Raw genomic sequence first — 17,554 nt, 5'->3', positions numbered from 1 at the left:
CAGTGTGGGCTGGAGCCTTCCAGAAAGACTGCTTTTTCATCCTGCCAAGAGCTGAGCGTTTTTATGAGCCAGGCTCTGATGTGAGTGACCTCACGTGGCCTCAGCTGTCAGGACGTGCATTCCTGGGTGGCGTGGGGACAGGCAGGCAGTCTAAACCGTGGAGGAAGCAGGCTCACGTGACAGGCAGACGGGCCATTGGAACGATCTACGTGGTGGACACGGTTGGCATCTGTAGGAAAACGACTTCAGGGCTGAGATCCTATGGACAGAAAGGATCCAGCCGAGCCAAGACGTGCGCAGAGGGTGTGGGCACAGCAGCCGAGTCCCGATGGACCCACGCAGAGAGCCGGCCATGCTGAGGGAAATGCGGGGCTGCAGGGCATCTCCAGGCGGAGGGGCCAGGGCCAGGCTGTGCTCTGAGTCCATCGGGACCCTCGCAGGTGGTTGGAGCAGCAGCGAGAGGCTCCGGTTCCTGAGGGGTCCGACTCTGCTGTGTCCGTGAAGGGGAAGCAGGCGGGCAGGACATGGCCAGGGACTCCTGGGAGGGACTGGACTACTGGGGTCACGACAGGAAGAGACGAATGGAGGACGGCTCAGGTCTAGGACCACGTGGCTGAGGGGCTTGGATGCCCGTGAGGCAGGGCTCCTATTCGCTCACTGCTTGGTGTCCAGGGCCCAGAAGTCACCTGAATCCCAGCGGGCACTCCGAGCTGTGCAGAGCTGGGTGAGGGGTGGAGGGAGGGCGGGCTCTGCCTCGAGGCTCCGGGAGTCGGGGGCTTGGCCCCCCTGGGAGTGCCAGGCCGGCTGCCCGCTCAGAGGGGGCATGGTGGGTGCCAGTGTGGACACCACCAGCATGTGGCGGGTACTGAGCCTGAGGACTGGCTGAGCCCACCCAGGGGAGAGGCAAGAGAGGGAAGATGAAGGAAGCATCAGGGGTCATCCTGGCTTGTGGAGTCTGGAAAGGAGACTCGGGATCAGCCCAGGAAACGGGAATAAGGAGCAACAGACACCGTCAGCTCGGCCCTGTGAGCTCTCAGGCCACGGAGGCCAAGACTGGAGGGTCTCAACCACCCTCTTCACTTACCAGGTGTGGGATCAGGGAGGCTGGAGGCGGGCAGGGGCTTCGCCAAGAAAGCACAAGGGCAAGGGAATTGTGTGTGTGAGTGTGGGATTGTAACGATGGGTCAGAGATCACACTGTGGGATTGGGGTGTGAGGTGATCAGACGGTGAGAGATGTCAAGGTCCGTGGGTTGGAGCTCAGTGCTGGGGGCAATGGTGGAGGCTTGATGCTCCGGCAGGTGAGTGGAGGTATCAGAGGGAGGGTGCTGAGGAGGGGAGGGAAGCCCTTGAGAAGCCGGGGAGCTGGGTGGACCCTGAAACCACAGAGCAGTGACATAAGAGGTGGCCGGTGGAGAGACGGTGGCAGGTGTGACATCGCCCATTTGTGAGCGGTTCCTGCAGGTGGCAGGAGGGAGTGGGCAGGGCAGGGCCTGCCAGGACTGGCCACGGGGAGGACCAGGGGCCCCAGTCTGGTCGCTGGCCCCTCTGCTGTACAGAAGGCCAGAGTGGCTGTGCGGGGGAGCCCCCGCGTGCTGGGGAGGGGACCCCAGCATGGTACCACGTGGTTCTGGCTCTCTTGACGCCCCTGGTTGGGGGCACATGGCAGCCCTCCTCCCCCTCTGAGGTGGACCCACAGATGCCCTTTATCCCACAGGCAGGTGTGAGGTCCCTCCCAGCGTGCTAAGTTCCTGTGTCTGTGTAGGTGCCCCTGTTAGGAATGGTGTACGCTGCTCAAATCAAGGTCCCAGAAATGCCAGTTCTCATTTGCTACATAACACCAATCGGTTAGAAAGAGTTTCTATTTATTGGAACAGTCACTCATGCACCTACTATGATTGTGGTCATTGACATTGTACTTACTACACTTACACTGGATAAATTTAAACTAAGACAAGGATTTGACCTGGCAAAGGACCCGTGTATCCAGGTCCTAGCAGCTCCCCTGCTAGGATGGGATTTGCCAACTCAACTCTTTGACCTGTGGAGAGGGAGGTGGGGGCGTCCCTCTGAGACGCTTCAGATGACAGGCCTGCGTCTGTGGGCAGAAAACGTCCTTCAGACCCACCCGCCTGCTGCCCAACTTGGTGGAGTTCAACTACTTGACCGCCTTTTGGGGTCCCCTCCCCATCACCTCCTTTTGGGGAGATACAAAGCACTCATCCTTTGTTCCCCCCACCTCCATTTATGTTCCTGGCATAACCCAGTTTATAATCTGAGCCCACATCTTTCCATTCCCCTCAGCTAACTGGTTCACTGAGGGCAGCAAGCCTGGGTGTCACCTGGGGTGGGACCAGGAGGCAGCTTGGATGAGACTCACCCCATTGACAATCTCAGCCTCAGACAGTGTCGGTCAGGTTGGAAGAAACACGGTAGAGAACTTTCCTTTCTGACAATCCAGTGGGGATTTACTCAGGCAGAACTAGGGCCAAATCCTAAAACCTGGCCCTCACTTTCTTCAGGCGTAAAATAGGAGCAATTCTGTGTAATCCTAAACTTTTGGGGGGATTGATCAAGATCACCTTGGTGAGGTATATGAACCCCTAGGCTAACAGTAACTGCCCAATAAATGGGATTGTTACTATTTTATATTCAGTAACATTTAGGTTGACCTATGCTGCAGAAGCAGCAGGAGAGGAACCCTGTCTCTTGCATTTCTGTGTGCATTTTAGGGTAAGCTTGTCACTTTCTGCCAAAAACCCAGTTTTGTGTTGATGGGGTTGCATGGAAACTGCAGGCTGACCTGAGGAGTGTGGCCATCGCGACAGCGCTGTTTCCAATCTGTGAACGTGAAATGCCTCTGCCTTTACTTCGTTCTGTAATTTCTTTAATGGAGTCTGATAGTTTTTGGTGTACACATTTCAGCTTCTTCTGTTAAATGTATTTTATTCTTCTTGATTCTAAAAGTGTGGTATTTTATGTGATGGAGTGAGGATGGGCTTCCAACAGACCTGGGTGTAAACTCTGCCTCTGTTCCTGACCAGGTGTGTAACCGGCTTCTCTGGCCATCTGCTTCCTCCTCCATAAAGTGGGCATCATGTCCCATGCTGGGGTCGGCGAGGTGATCACCTGTTAATGAACGTGAGAGAACTCAGCACAGTGCAAGTAAATACTAGTTTTACTCCTTCCTTTACTGAATCTGCAGTGAAAATGATGATTTTTTTCCACCTATGACATCTTGTCCCCATACACTAAGTTAAAATACCCCCAACAGAGTCGAGGAAAAAATGATCTGTCTGCTTTTGTACTTAAGATATTTAAAAATATTTTGCACTCTTTTTTTCTTTTTTTTGATTAAAATTATTAATGAGGTGGTTTACATTTTTTTAATTTTTCTTTTTTTTTTTTTTTGGCTGCGTTGGGTCTTTGTTGTGGTGCGTGGGATTCTCATTGCGGTGGCTTCTCTTGTTGCGGAGCACAGGCTCTAGGCGCGCAGGCTTCAGTAGTTGTGGCACGTGGTCTCAGCAGTTGTGGCTCGCGGGCTCTAGAGCACAGGCTCAGTAGTTGTGGCACACGGGCTTAGTTGCTCCCCAGCTTGTGGGATCTTCCCGGACCAGGGCCCGAACCCATGTCCCCTGCATTGGCAGGTGGATTCTTAACCACTGTGCCACCAGGGAAGCCCTCACTCTTTTTTTCTTTTGAGTGATATAATTTTTATCTATTTCTAATTTTCAATTTCTCCTTATTCCCTACCCTTGAAAAATCCCTTTGAGTTTTTTTTGCCCTAGATCCAGCTTTTATGGGCTTACTAAAGAATCTTCTCTCTTCCAAGTAGCACTAATACAACTTTCGTCATTTACTATCTCATTGCTGGCTCATATTTTCTTAGAAGCATGGAATTTTTATAGGATGTAAGATCCAAGGCGGCTTCCGTGTCCAGGCCCTGTGGGGCGTCATGCTTCAGACACGGCTTCACCGTCTGGCTCCGTGAGATGCTTGGGTAAGCACTGCTTTAAAGATGCTGACTCGTAACAGTGTGTCTATCTGAACATCAGTGCTGCCCCAGGAGGAGCACAGGACAGAGGACGTGGGATTTCTATTTAGAAGCCGCTGCTGGGGGAGATGCATTTCCCACAAAGCGGAATAAATTACACTCGTGATCTGCCGCTGCCAGTCGGGACATGTGCTCAGGACCCCCGGGTGGGACCCACAGGAGCATTTTCTAATTAGTGAAGAAAATGGAAAGCAGAAACAGATGGCTTACCAACTCTACCACACAAACAGTAAAAAACTGAAAAAGAATGAGATTTCCTCAAGCTAGCAAACATCTGGAACGATTTGGAGCGTTTAGGAAGAGAAGTATATGTATCTACTGATCTAGGTACATAATATACTTGCAGATTTCATATATTTAAGTATGTTATACATTCTATTTTATACTTTATGGAGTACTATCTACGCTTTGCTTTGAATATGCTTTTATAGATAATATACTAAAACTCTTCAAAATTATTATTTAATCGTGTTACGGGCTGAGTGTTTGTGTCCCCAAAAATTCATATGTCGAAATCCCAACCTCGATTGTGATGGTATTTGGAGGTGGGGCCTTTGGGAGGTGATTAGGGTGAGATGAACCCTCATGATGGAATTAGTAGCCTTAAAAGAGGAGGAGAGAGGTCTCCCTTCTGCAGTGCAGGCACCCAGGAAAGGCCGTGTGAGGAGGACACGGGGAGGAAGAGGCCGTTGCAGACTAGGCAGAGACCCCTGCCGGAAATACTGGCCCCTTGGTCTCGGATTCCAGCCTCCAGAACTGCGAGAGGATAAATGTCTGTTGTTTCAGCCGCCCTGTGTCTGTGGTACTTTGATGGCAGATCAGCTGACTTTGCATCATCCTCAGCACCGGCCCTGGGTGACAGCTAAGATGTCGTCTGTGTGATGCAGATTCCAGCCTTCAAGTTTGTTCCAGGCCCTGAGCCAGGCTGTAAACAGCCCAGCCGTGTCCGTTTCTGTGCCCAGCTGCCTTCCTAATGGGGAGCTGCACAGAGCAGAGGTTGGAGACGGGGCTCTGAGGCCAGATGGGCTGGATTCAAAGTCCACTTCGCGCTTATCAGCTGTCTGACCATCAGACTTTCTGCCTGTGCCCCTCAGTTCCCTCTCCTGAAGGGGGTGGTGGCAATAACAGCGCCCACTTTACAGGATGGTGGGGACAGACCAATTGTGAGGAGCTTGCCCACCTTGCCCCCCTGTTATCACCCATCACACTTCGAGTGTACCCACGGAGGTAAACAAGACGGCCTCGCGGTCTCGTCCAGGAGTCTCGTGTGCAGGTGCCTCTGCACCCTCACCTCTGGGAGCCCAAGCTCCTTACAGCAAACACCTGCCACTTTCTACCCGCCGCTCCTGTCCAGCAGTGGAAGCCCCATCAGCCTGCACCAGAGCCGGGGAGCGAGGGCCGGGAGCGACCCTTGACCAGTGGTGGATGCGGGTTGGTGTACAGAGGCCCCTCGGGTGGGATAACTCTGCCTGCGGGTTCCGCACGGTCCCCGGGCTCCCCGGCAGGATGGGGCCCAGCCGCCAGCAGCAGAAGTGGCTTAATAGCACACACCTTCCTGGCTCCTCTCTGCCCCCTGCCTTGCTCCCCACTACCTGCCCGGTGTTTCTGGAACCACCTCCCAAATAAACTGCTTACACTCCGGTCCTTGTTTCCAGCCTGCCCGGCAACCTTGGGCATCGCCATAGATGTGGAGTCGCAGCCCCACTGAGACGGTGGCACTTCTGGGATTATGTGCTTGTCTCCTGCTCACGAGGTGAGCTCTGTCCCCTGCTCACGAGGTGAGCTCTGTCCCAGGCCGGCGAGGGCAGGGGCTGGGGTGTCACTGGGAGGCAGTGTCCCCTTGGGAAGCAGCCTTGCTTGTGCATAACGTCGCTGCTGATTCACAGAGCATCACAGCCTCTCAGGAAGAATCATCTCCCAGGCACAGACGGCAGTGAATCTGGAGGAGACAGAACCTCTCCGGATGCTCACAAAGGAATCTTCTCCTGCAGAGCCAGCTGGGAAAGAATGTGACTTTGAAACAGCTATTCACTGGCCTCAGCAGGTATTTTAGTGACTTTTAAGAGAAAGCGTCAATCCATGGACATCCCATCCAGAATCTCTTAAGAACATGTAACTTGCATTTCCAGATCAAACGTACATCCCCATGTACAGCACCACTGAAGACCTGCCGGGCTGTCCTTGGCCATTAAAGGTGACAAAAATCAAAGGTCATAGAAGTAAGAAGAGCGTGCCAGCAACCGTATTACAAAGAAACATGCTTCTGGGGTGTCTGGAAAGCACCTCCAAGAGTTTTATCAGTATTTATATTTATTCTTCTTTAAACTCTGACTAGTTAGGGTCTTCTCTGGATATTAAATTAACTCTGATAAAGCTTGTTCCATGCTTCTTCAGAAGTCAGGGCATTAAGCATGTCACACTTGTGCTCCAAGTTTCAAGGACCCTTTATACCGGATGCATGAACCATCCTTTGCCCCAGATTCATGGTCAGGGTCTCAGAAACTCTGTGGGGGGCTTCCCTGGTGGCACAGTGGTTGAGAGTCTGCCTGCCAATGCAGGGGACACGGGTTCGAGCCCTGGTCTGGGAAGATCCCACATGCCGTGGAGCAACTAGGCCCGTGAGCCACAATAACTGAGCCTGCGCGTCTGGAGCTTGTGCTCCGCAACAAGAGAGGCCACGATAGTGAGAGGCCTGCGCACCGTGATGAAGAGTGGCCCCCACTTGCCGCAACTAGAGAAAGCCCTCGCACAGAAACGAAGACCCAACACAGCCAAAAATAAATAAATAAATAAATTTTTTTAAAAAATTAAAAAAAAAAAACAACTCTGTGGCCTTGAAGCAAAGCTGGTGAGCAAAGCACACTGTCCCCTCCTCTGAGCTGCTCCTTCCTGCGGGCCGTGGAGCAGGGCTGGCTTCCCTGAAGGAGGAAGGGCTGCTGATGGCTGGGAATCTACAGGATGGGTTATGCATAGCCTCAATCACCCAGGGCGTGACAAGGATGCATGGCAGTTAACAAGACTGATTTGCCAACTATCCAGCCCATCCATAGGTGATACTAATGAGTTGAAGAGAAAAAATTAGGGAAAAAGTGAGACAGGACCAGGAGAGAGGTCAGTGCCCCAAATCCTATCATGGTGTCCGGAGCTGGCCGAGAGCTCACAGCAGCAGTGCAAAGAGGGAGACACCGTCAGCAGCATGACTCACGGTGTCCAAGCGGTAAAAATAGCCCAGGCTCATGCGCAGCTTGTCTATTTCTGCTCCTGAGATGAGATGCAAAGTTCTCCTGGAAGCAACAATGCACTGCCACGCGCAGTGTCCCCCACATACCCCTGGGTGCCTCCCCACCCCGCTCCAAGGCCCCCTGCCCTGCTCCAGCCTGTCTACGGCTCCCACCCACGTAACTCACATCTGCCTCCCACCCTCAGGTAGAGCGTGGACTTCACGAGGACGTGGCTTCCTCGCGTGGCCACGACGTGTGTCCAGCACCAAGGACAGCGTCCAGCCACCTGTGTTCCTGGCTGAGTGGATTGAAGAACTCTTCCTTTCAGCAGGTCTGATCCTTGCAAAGAAGAGACCGGCCTCCAGCCCAAGCAGCTCCTGCTACAGACATGCTTGGCCTGTGGGTCTCTGGTGGCATGTTTAGTGCAATGCAGGCTGTGGCATTTCTAGTCCAAGGGTCAGATAAAGATGCCATGTATAAAGGGACCACATAAAAAAAATGTTCAAGGAAGCCCATGGAAGGAAGCTAGGGAATAGAGGGAACTGAGACAAACTGAGGAAACCCATGCAGACCGCCTGTGGGCTGACCAGTCTCCACCTGGCCCCTAGGTCCCCACCTATGGCTGTGAGGCTATTAGGGGGCTGGTCCTCGGGGGATTATTTTTCCCATTGTGAAGCATGGAAATTCTTAAGTTTGCAGTTTTCTTCAGAGTGGGTCAAGACCCAAACTTGAAATCTGTAGTTCATGAAGAGTAACTTTTACTCCAAGGAAGTGAAAAAAGGCCAGTGGGGCTGGAGCACGGAAAGCTGGGGGTGGTCAGAGTTGAGGTGGAGAATTAGACAGGGGTTGGCGTGTACTGGGCCTCTCAGGCCTTGGTCTGCGTCCGGGAGTGGTGTCACTGGCAGGACTTACACATGGTGTCACCAGCAGCTTCCCTGGCCAGGAATGGGTATGGGAGGAGCTGGGAGGTGGCGGGGGTGGCCTGGGTCAGAGACGTAATCACAGGACTGCTCAGTGACGAGCAGATGGTGGTAAAATAGACTCCCAGTTTGGGGCTTGTACAGGTGAACAGGTGGTGGCTGTTCACGGACGCAGGTGGGATGCAGTCTGACGCTCTTGAGAGGTCCTGGTGGGGATTCCAGAGGATCTGGTGGGCAGTGGCACGGGTGAAGTTGGCACCAGGGGCGACAGGGAAATTACCAGGGAGGAAGGACTTAAACCCAGCATTTAAGGGCTGGACGGAGGAGGTTGGCCTGGCAATGGGGGTGGGGAGACCTGGGGTTGGGGGCAGAGCAGGAGAGGGAGCCGTCAGGGATGCCTCGGGGAGATGGTCTGGAAGAGAAGAGGCTGTCGGGGGCTGTTTCTGGAGGTGGAGGTGATGAGGCATGAAAGCCTCTTCTTGGTGCATGGTTGGGGGGGCCAGGACCAGCTTGGTCCCTGCACATCCATGCCCCAGATCTGCCCCCTCGCTCAGCCTCCCAGCTGGATTCGGGTGGAGTTCAGGCGGCCAGATGTCACACCTTGGGGTTTGTTTTTTGGCGGTGCTGCAGCATCATTAACAAAAGCTGAGTTCAGCGGGATCCCAGGCGGCCCCCACCCATTTTGTTGTGTCGCCCTTTGCCTGACTGAGCTGGCTGGGGTGGTGTGCTGACTTGCAGACTCTGCGTTCTCCTAAGGGGAGCAGGTCTGGACATGAGAGCAAAGTGGGCTGGGGCTTCTGAGGAGATCCGAAGGCCCAACATGGGAGGTAAGGGCAAGCCTTACCCGCAGCACCTGAAGCAAGGTTTTAGGCGTCTGTGGATGGTGACGTGTCATTCAAAGTTTCCCTCCTGCTAAATGCTATAGCACAGGGGGAGCCAGAGGCTGGGTCTAAAACAACATGGCTAAAGGAGATGGCTTCCTTTATCGGTCCAGAATATGTGTCCCAGGATGGCAGAAATAAAAGAGGGGCTGTGACATAGTCTCAGTGCTGACTCTGAGGGGGTGTGATTAGTCCCACCTGTCGAGCCCTGGCCCCAATCTACCCGCATTGTTCAGTGTGACACACCAGGCTCCGCTGATGGTTCACCTCCGGGGGGGAATCTTTCTAGGTGATGCAGCCGCGCTGGGGGCGGGAGGTGGGGTCTGTCAATCCAGGCAACTTGTAAGACCAAGGGCACGTGGGATGAGGTAAAGTTACACCTTTATCCCGAATGTGCCCAGTGCCCGAGGAGCAGTACTTCCACGGCGCAGGAAAGAAAAACACAAGCAGGGTCACAAGTCAAGTTATCCAGAAACCGAGCCAGGTTTAGGAGAAACAAAGTCCCCGGAGACATGAGAGCATGACAGCAGCTCTCCCTGATGCCACCGGGGTTAAGGGGGCCAACGTCCTGGTGTAACATCACTTTTTCCCCTGAAAGCTGGAGAAATAAAATCTCAAACTTAAAACTTCCCAAAATTCGGCCCTTCCCTCGTGGCGCAGTGGTTGAGAATCTGCCTGCCAACGCTAAGGGACACGGGTTCGAGCCCTGGTCTGGGAAGATCCCACATGCCGCGGAGCAACTAGGCCCGTGCACCACAACTACTGAGCCTGCGCGTCTGGAGCCTGTGCTCCGCAGCAAGAGAGGCCGCCATAGTGAGAGGCCCGCGCACCGCGATGAAGAGTGGCCCCTGCTTGCCACAACTGGAGAAAGCCCTCGCACAGAAACGAAGACCCAACGCAGCCATAAATAAATAAATAAATAAATAAATAAATGAATGAATGAATGCGGTCCTTTAAAAAAACGAAAAAAAACTTCCCAAAATTCAAGTTTCTTGAAGTCGTGTAACATTAACGGCTGGCAGGAAACGTCCTGATCCAGAAGCCCCAACGGGTCATAGCTGGAGAAGAGAGCAGTCCAGGCGTGGCCCTGCTTGCCGCAAAGGTGCCTGGTGACCTCACTTCCAGGGAGCGACTGTCCCCGGACCCACCCAGCTCATTGTCAAGAGTCAGCCCACTGGCAACCAGGTCCAGTGTGCGGGGAGGTCACGGCACCTCGGTCCACGGAGCTGAGGCCACTCCTGGGCCAGTGACTCCTTCCGCAGCCCACCAGACACCTGGACCAGAGGGTACCTTCTGCTGCTTGCCGTGATGAGCGCCACGGGCATACGGGCAGGGGCCGTCCGCATCTGCAAATCCAGGAACGCAAGAACTTTTCCTGATTCTTCATCTTTATTTTCCGGTGGCTCCTGAGGGAGAAGCAAATAGAGGCAGGGTCAGTTTATCCCTGACTGCTGAGAGCCTGGGCTTTTCTGAAAGATGCTGTTCAGAGCTCAGGCCTTAGGCCCCCCCCTTTGTATGAAGCCTGCTCCTAGCCTGGCCCTCTGCACCAACAGGAACCCAAACTCGCCACGGTCGGAGGGCTGTGAGCATGGGAGCCCCAGGGGAGGGGGCCACGGGGCCCAGAGGAAGCCCCTCGCTGCACCTGCTCAGCACACAGGGCAGGTGTCAGCGAGGTGGCAGGTCCCTCCTGTGGCTTCTGGGGACCCCTCTGCCGGAGAAAAGAAAGTGAGCCCCCGGCGGGTGTGAGCAGGGCGCCCACAGCCAGGCCAGCCCTCTCCACCAGGAGGGAAGCAGCCTGCGCTGGCCTCCTGCAGGCCATCTGTCTCCTCCTGGTCTAGGACACACTGTGGATGGTTTGCCCAGAACTCGTGGATCCCAAGCAAGGAGCTCAGCACCAAGAAGGGCAGGGGTTAGGCAGGAGGTGCGCTGTTCCCGCAAATCCAGGAAGCCCTAATCAGGAAGGTCAGCCAGCTGTGATCCCTCGTAAGAGCCGCGGCCCAAAGGAGCCACTCAGGCATAACTAGAGAGAAGGGTCTGGGTCTCCCTGAGGCACATGTGGGCCTAAAAGCAAAGGCCACTAAAGAAGAAAAGAAAACTGCCTGAGAAGAGGAGGGGATAAAACAGACTAGGGAGGTGAGAAGGAGGTTAAGAGGTGACCCAATGGTTAACAGTGGGGAAGTGGAAAGTTATAATTAGGAATGATATTTAACTGTCAGATAACTTAACTCTACAAGGAAGAAAAAAGTCAACAAGATGAAAAAGGTTGAAAATAAATGTTAAAACAAATATAAAACATAGAGGCAACAAAATTAAGAGGAAAGCCTAGAAGTTAAAGATTGAAATTTAAAATAAAAACAAAAACAAAATGAGCACACAAAGGTTAAAACAAGACTAGGAATTGGAAGCTAAATAGATACAGTTCTTCAAAATGATTTAAAAAAAAAAAAGACATGATTGTTCCAGCTCCCAACCCCACCTACCCACAGGCACGCTCTGGAATACTTGTGAGAATTGAAGGAAAAAGGAAATAAATAGAGGTAGAAGTAAGGAGCCTAAAGATTAACTTAAAGAGTATTGCCACCAGGCCAATAAGAAATAAAAACACAATTGCCGGGATGCCAAGTCCCAAAACAGAATGCATTCATTGTGACTTAAGAAAGTAACACGGCGTAAAAAGACCATAAATAAAATGTATGAAGGATTCCAAAGGCTTGTGGTGTAAATCTCTCTCCGGAGTATCACTTTACTGTATGATGTCCCTGGGTCCCTGTAATTTTTGCAGAAACCCCTGGCACAGATGCCAGTCGCTCAGAATTTATGACCAGCTGGGCTGCAGACATGTTTTATTCAGCCCCAGAGGGGTTCAGCGATTCAGTGCACACGTGCACACACGCACACACACACAACTTCAATTAGTTGTCATTTTAAAATAAATCTGGGTCTCTGGTTTCTTGTGAACTGTTTATTCTTTTTTTCTCCCTCAACTTATTTAAAGGTATACTTTTTATTCATATTGCTAGATATGACTCTTAAGATTTTAATGTGCATTCCTTAATGTACAAACTAGAGTCAGTGCTGTCATCGTCCTTCTCCTCAATGATATAAAGATCTTAGAATCCTCCTCGTGCCTTGCATGATTGTTCAGGATTTCTGTTGCCTCTCACTTTGTGACACCAGAATTCATCATTATTGCTGCATGGTTGCTGTCATCTTCTGTAGTCAATGCTTGTTAATGATTGGTCACATTTCTCCCTTCCTTACGTCTTCATCTCATTTCTGCATTCTGTGATCAATTTCCTTTGGTCTGGAGAACATGCTTCAGTAGCCTTTTCAGTGAAGGTCTGTTGGTGGTTTATTCTCAGTGAAGGTCTGTTGGTGGTTTATTCTCAGTCTTTGGCCAAATGCAGTTTGTTCTCATTTGTGAAGAATAGTTTAGTTACTGAATTCTAGGTCCAGAGTGTTTTTGCACTTTCTCTGAGGTCTTTTTTGATTTTTTTACGGTTTCTATAGCTGCTGTTGAGAAATCTACTCTTGGTTTGCCTTTTTCCTAGAGACAATCTATATATCTTCCTCTTGTCAGGATCATATTTTTTGTATAGTTTTACTCTAAGATGTATAGGTGTGGAATCACCTGCATTATGTGCTACTGAATCTGCAAATTTACATCTTTCACTAGTTCTGATAAAATCTCAAATCTCTTTAGACGTTGCCTCTTTCCTTCTCAACGTTCTCTGGAATCCCAGTCTCTTCCTGCAGTATTTCTATCAGGTGATTAAGGGACCTTCTCCTTTTATCTTCCTGCCTTCTCATCTGTGTTTCATGTTTCTCACCGTATGCTGAGTACAGGCAGTAACAGCACTGCCATATTACTGTTCCTTAATTCCCTCATCAGATAAGTCCAGTGTGCTCATTAACTCCTCCGTCGTGTTTTAAATTCAATACATATTTTTACTTTAGGAAATTCTAATTTGCCTAGACTTTTGATAGCGTGCTTTTCTCTGTGTGGGTTTAGTGCCTCCTTGTACGCCTTGAACATCTTGAAAGCGACTTACTGTATCACCTCTTTGTTACTGTCCTTTATCCAAAGTTTGTGGGAGGCGGCTCCATCCGCTGACGCAGGCACATGGTGGGTTGTTTCTTGGTAAATTTTAGATGTTTATACTGTGACCCATCTCACTGGAACTCTGAAAATTCTGGCTGAGGATTTACTGAGGGGAAGATGCGTCTGGCAGGTGCCCCGGGGATCCCTGACTCGAGACCATTTTTTAATGTGAGTTTCTCAGCTTGAGGGTTTTCCTGACCACGTGCATGATAACATTTCAGACGTCAGTTCTGCATGATGTGGAGTTTCCAGCAGAGAACGTGCCACAGTCTCAGGCCCTCACTGTACTGTTGGGCAGTGATTCTAGGCAGCGCTTTCACTGCACGTGTCATCCTTCGAGAATCCCATCTTTATGTGGGGCCTCAGTCCCTACTCCTCCCGGAGGGACCACTACGACCCAAGCCTTGTTTACCGAGACTGGCCTCTCCCGAGAGAGGCAGCAGTGTCAGCTTGCGTTTCAGACTCTGTATTTCATGTCTGTCTTTAACATTTCTGCCCCTGAATATTTCCCTTGCTCTCTTGTGAGCTCAGCTCTGCCTTTTGAAGCATCTGCTGCTATGCAATGTGGTCAGATGCTTTGTTGCAGGAGGTTACACATTGCGTGCATAGTCTGCCTCAATGGAGAAAGCAGATTGCTCCCGAGAAATAAGATGATCTGGTGACACCAGGACTGAAATAGGCTAGAAACACAAGTGGGGCAAGTGCTCTGGGTTCAGCCTCTAATCTGTCACTTGGAATATTATCCTGGTCCCTGTGCTGGTTTGTGATCCAGCCTCATTCGGTGCCTATTTTTTCTAACTTTAAGGCTCACTGCGTCGAAGCCTGCCAGCTAAGACCAGCAGGAGCACAGCCTGGAATCAAATGAAATTGGCCGTATTCAGCCGCTGCCACAAGTCAAGGGGGGCTGCGTAGGCTCTCGAGAGCATCCTCAGAGGACGAGGGTCCTGAGGATCGGGGCTGGTGCTCAGTGCTTCTCAGGAGCAATTGGGGAGGGGGCAGCGATGGGGGTGACACTGCGGAGAAGCCCAGACAGGAACCTGTGTCCAAGCAGCGGGGCTGGGACGGCCGTTGGTGAGAGAGGGCATCACTCAGAAGCAAAGGCGGAGGCAGGTTTGTGGCTGCAGTGGGTTTCTTGTGCAGAAACAAGAATTTTTAATAGGAATTCTCCATGTCCTGGTGGAAACACTGTATCACCAGCAGGGCTGATTTTTCCCTTATCTCACGTCTTGGGGCTTAACTAACCTTTCAGGGAAATGTTTTCGTCAAAGAGAAACCCCTTGTTCTGAAGGAAAGCTCGGCTCTTCTGAAGCTCCTGTCGGAGGAGCAGCTGCCCCCCTGGCCCTGCCTGCGTCCCAGCCTCTGGCTCCTGCCGTGTCCCGTGTGTGACCCACCACATACACGACCTGAGCATCCCTGAACTCTGCATCTTCACTCGTAAAGCCCCGTCCACTGAACATTGAGGAATTCACCTGAGAAGTAGCCGGTTCCCGTCTGCTGCGAGGTAACAAAATTGATGAAGCAGCCGGTGACCTGCGATGAGGTCCCCACCCCAGCCTCCTAAGGCCTTTGCCCTCTGTTGTTGGTCCAGGCCGGCCCAGCGGGCTTCCTTACTCCAGTTGTGTTTGCTAGGTGTGTGGAAGCCGCCAGACTGACAGAGGGACTGAAAATACGCAGCGGGGAATAAGTCTGAGATGTCGCCCACGCCTGGGCTGAAAGGTGACTTGCTCTGTCTAAGGCAGACCCTGGTGGATGCATTTCGGCTACTGATGTCGCACGTTTCTCAGGCCGAGCTGGCCCTGTGCTTCTCACACGAAGGTCCGGAAAGCAGCTTGAGCGTTTATTGTGTTAATTAATTAGAAGGTGGGCCATGGACCCAGTGTGAGATTGTGCTTCCATTTCTGAATCCTTGTAATAAAGAAAGTGTGTTTCTGGGTTAAAGAAGCCCTTCGTTATGGGAAAAATGTGAGGGAATGTCATTTTTCGTTTTTATGCTTTTAGTGTATTTTAGCAAATCTGAGGTTTAGTAATACCCCATTGCATGGGAAAAAGTAAACCCCTCTCCCAGTCTGTTCTTGTGGGTCCCTGAGATCTCGTGCTGCCCCCTAAGTGTCTTTTTGTAGACGGTTTACGATGTGAGTGAGGACCTGGCCGTGTTCTCTTTCTGGATTCATTTCTGTGAATTTGGGACGGTAAGAAGCATGTCATTCTTACAGCTTTCTTTTTACCCTTTTCCATGAAATGGATCCTAGCAACAGCCAATCCACAGCCCACTTCTGTTTGTGTCTTCTCTGTGGAAATGGAGGGGCTGCGGTGTGGCTCCTTTGATCCTTTGGTAACTTTATTCCTCATGAAACTCTGGTCTGCTGGGTGCACAGTCAAGTTCTCTCTCCCTCTGTCTCTCCCCTGCACAGTCACGTGTGTGTGTGTGCACGCACACACACACACACACACACACACACACACATCCCCACAAGGATCTTCTGGGTAGATGTTGCAGTCTGAGGTTCTCTTTAATATTGTATTTCTCCAGTTCTAACATGCACGGTCTTCACACTTTAATGTTTCTGAAATTTTGAAATAGGGATGCATCTTACTATCAATTGCTACTGAGACTTGTTGAAACATGACAAGGGTTTTCCCTGAGTGTATCTTTATGTATGTGAGCAAATTTAAGTGAATATTGACTGCACAAAACAATAACGAAGTATTATAGCATTTAAATATATATACTTAATATAATTATATATTTTTTAAATAATATTTTGTACATATTATATATATATGATTTTAAATAAGGTCAATAATAGTACCAAATTGGGAGACTGTAATCTGAATTAACATGTTCTAAGGTTCTTGTATTTTCCAGAAAGTGGTAAAAGAACTAATTTATATTAAACTCAAATAGCTTCAAATTTACTGTACCTTATTGGCTTGGACGCCAAAGTCGTTGCTTCCTTTTTTGAAGAAAGTCATTTTTTAAATGTGGTTAAATGCACATTACATAAGATTTACCATTTTGACCATTTTTAGATATGCAGTTCAGTAATATTAAGTATATTCACATTGTTGTGCAATCATCACCCCCATCCATCTCCAGAACTTTTTCGTCATCCCAAATTGAACCTTATATCCATTAAATAATAATTCCCCTTCCCCATCCCCCAGCCCCTGGTAACCACCATCCTCCTTTCTATCTCTATGAATTTGACCAGGAGGTACCTCCTAGAAGTGGAATCATACAATATTTGTCCTTTTGTATCTGGCTTATTTCACTTAGCATCATGTTTTCAAGTTTCCTCCGTGTTGTAGCACATGTCAGAATTTCCTTCCTTTGTAAGGCTGAATAATATTCCATTGTATGAATGTATCACATTTTGCTTGTCCTTCATCTATTGATGGGCACGTGGGTTGCTTCCACCTTGTGCCTGTCGTGATTAATGCTCTTACGAACATAGTGTACAAATATCTCCTGGAGACCCTGCTCTCAGTTCTTTTGGGTAAATACCCACAGGTGGAATTGCTGGATCATATGCTAGTTCTGTGTTTAATTTTTGAGGAACCACCAAACTGTTTTCCATGGTGGCTGTACCATTTTACACTCCCACCAGCAATGCACAAGGGTTCCAATTTATCCACAATAAGTGATTTAAAAAATATTTTTGTGGTTATTTTGGCTAGGATAACAAAGGCACAGTAAAATATGAAGTAGTAGACAAAAATAGCAATGAAAATTCCAGACCTCTTACCTTGAGTCCTAACACATCAGTCATACCCCCATCTTGCTCCCCAGATAGCCATCACCACACCTGTACTGCTGGGTGCATCTGGTTTTTTCTTGCTTTGTTAGCTTTAGATTCTGTCCAGTGGACTCCCTGCTTTGACAGGGGAGAATTTCGCTTACTGAAGGCTAGAATGAAGATCACTAATATTACTGCCCATCTCCTTCCACCTCCCCCAACCTTTCTGGTGTGTAATTTTGAGTTCTTCTGTCTGTTACTATTGTATCTGTAAATGGATGTGATTAAACCCCCATCTCCCATCTTCCTACCAGGCAGGAGGAGGCCGTGGGCGGCACACTTGCCCACTCTCCTTCCCTCGTACCATGTGCCTTCCTGTGAGCTCGGCTGTGTCCTGAATTTACACTGGGATGAGTGCATCTCGCTTAGTGGCTGTGAGTCAGATCTTGAAATCAGGCTTCACGGCTGTGACTCTGGCTCTGCTTGCAGGTGAGGGCAGGGTACTCAGCCTCTGGGTGCTTAGTTTCCACGTTGATGGAATGAGGATAACGGTAATACCTACCTCAAGGGGTTATTTTGAAAATTAAACAGGATAATCCTTATAAAGATTTTAGCGCAGTGCCTGGCATTTAGGAAATGCC

General features: G+C 50.3%; 1 protein-coding gene across 4 annotated transcripts in view; it reads left to right on the top strand.

Moving 5' to 3' along the window:
- The window catches only part of SYNDIG1 (synapse differentiation inducing 1), a 123,252-nt gene that overhangs the window by 17,455 nt on the left and 88,243 nt on the right, over positions 1–17,554 (top strand). The window contains exon 2 of one of the 4 annotated variants that reach the window (XM_082429769.1): positions 3,043–3,163. The exons of the other annotated variants lie outside the window; for them this stretch is intronic. The gene's annotated coding sequence lies outside the window, so the exon portion shown is untranslated. The remainder of the gene's footprint in view (positions 1–3,042; positions 3,164–17,554) is intronic. 4 annotated transcript variants of the gene reach the window in all.

Source organism: Balaenoptera physalus (genome assembly GCF_965194825.1).
Source record: "Balaenoptera physalus genome assembly, chromosome: 16".
Taxonomy (NCBI): Eukaryota; Metazoa; Chordata; class Mammalia; order Artiodactyla; family Balaenopteridae; genus Balaenoptera; species Balaenoptera physalus.
The sequence above is the reverse complement of the archived record's forward strand: the minus strand, read 5'-3'. Positions and strand labels throughout refer to the sequence as shown.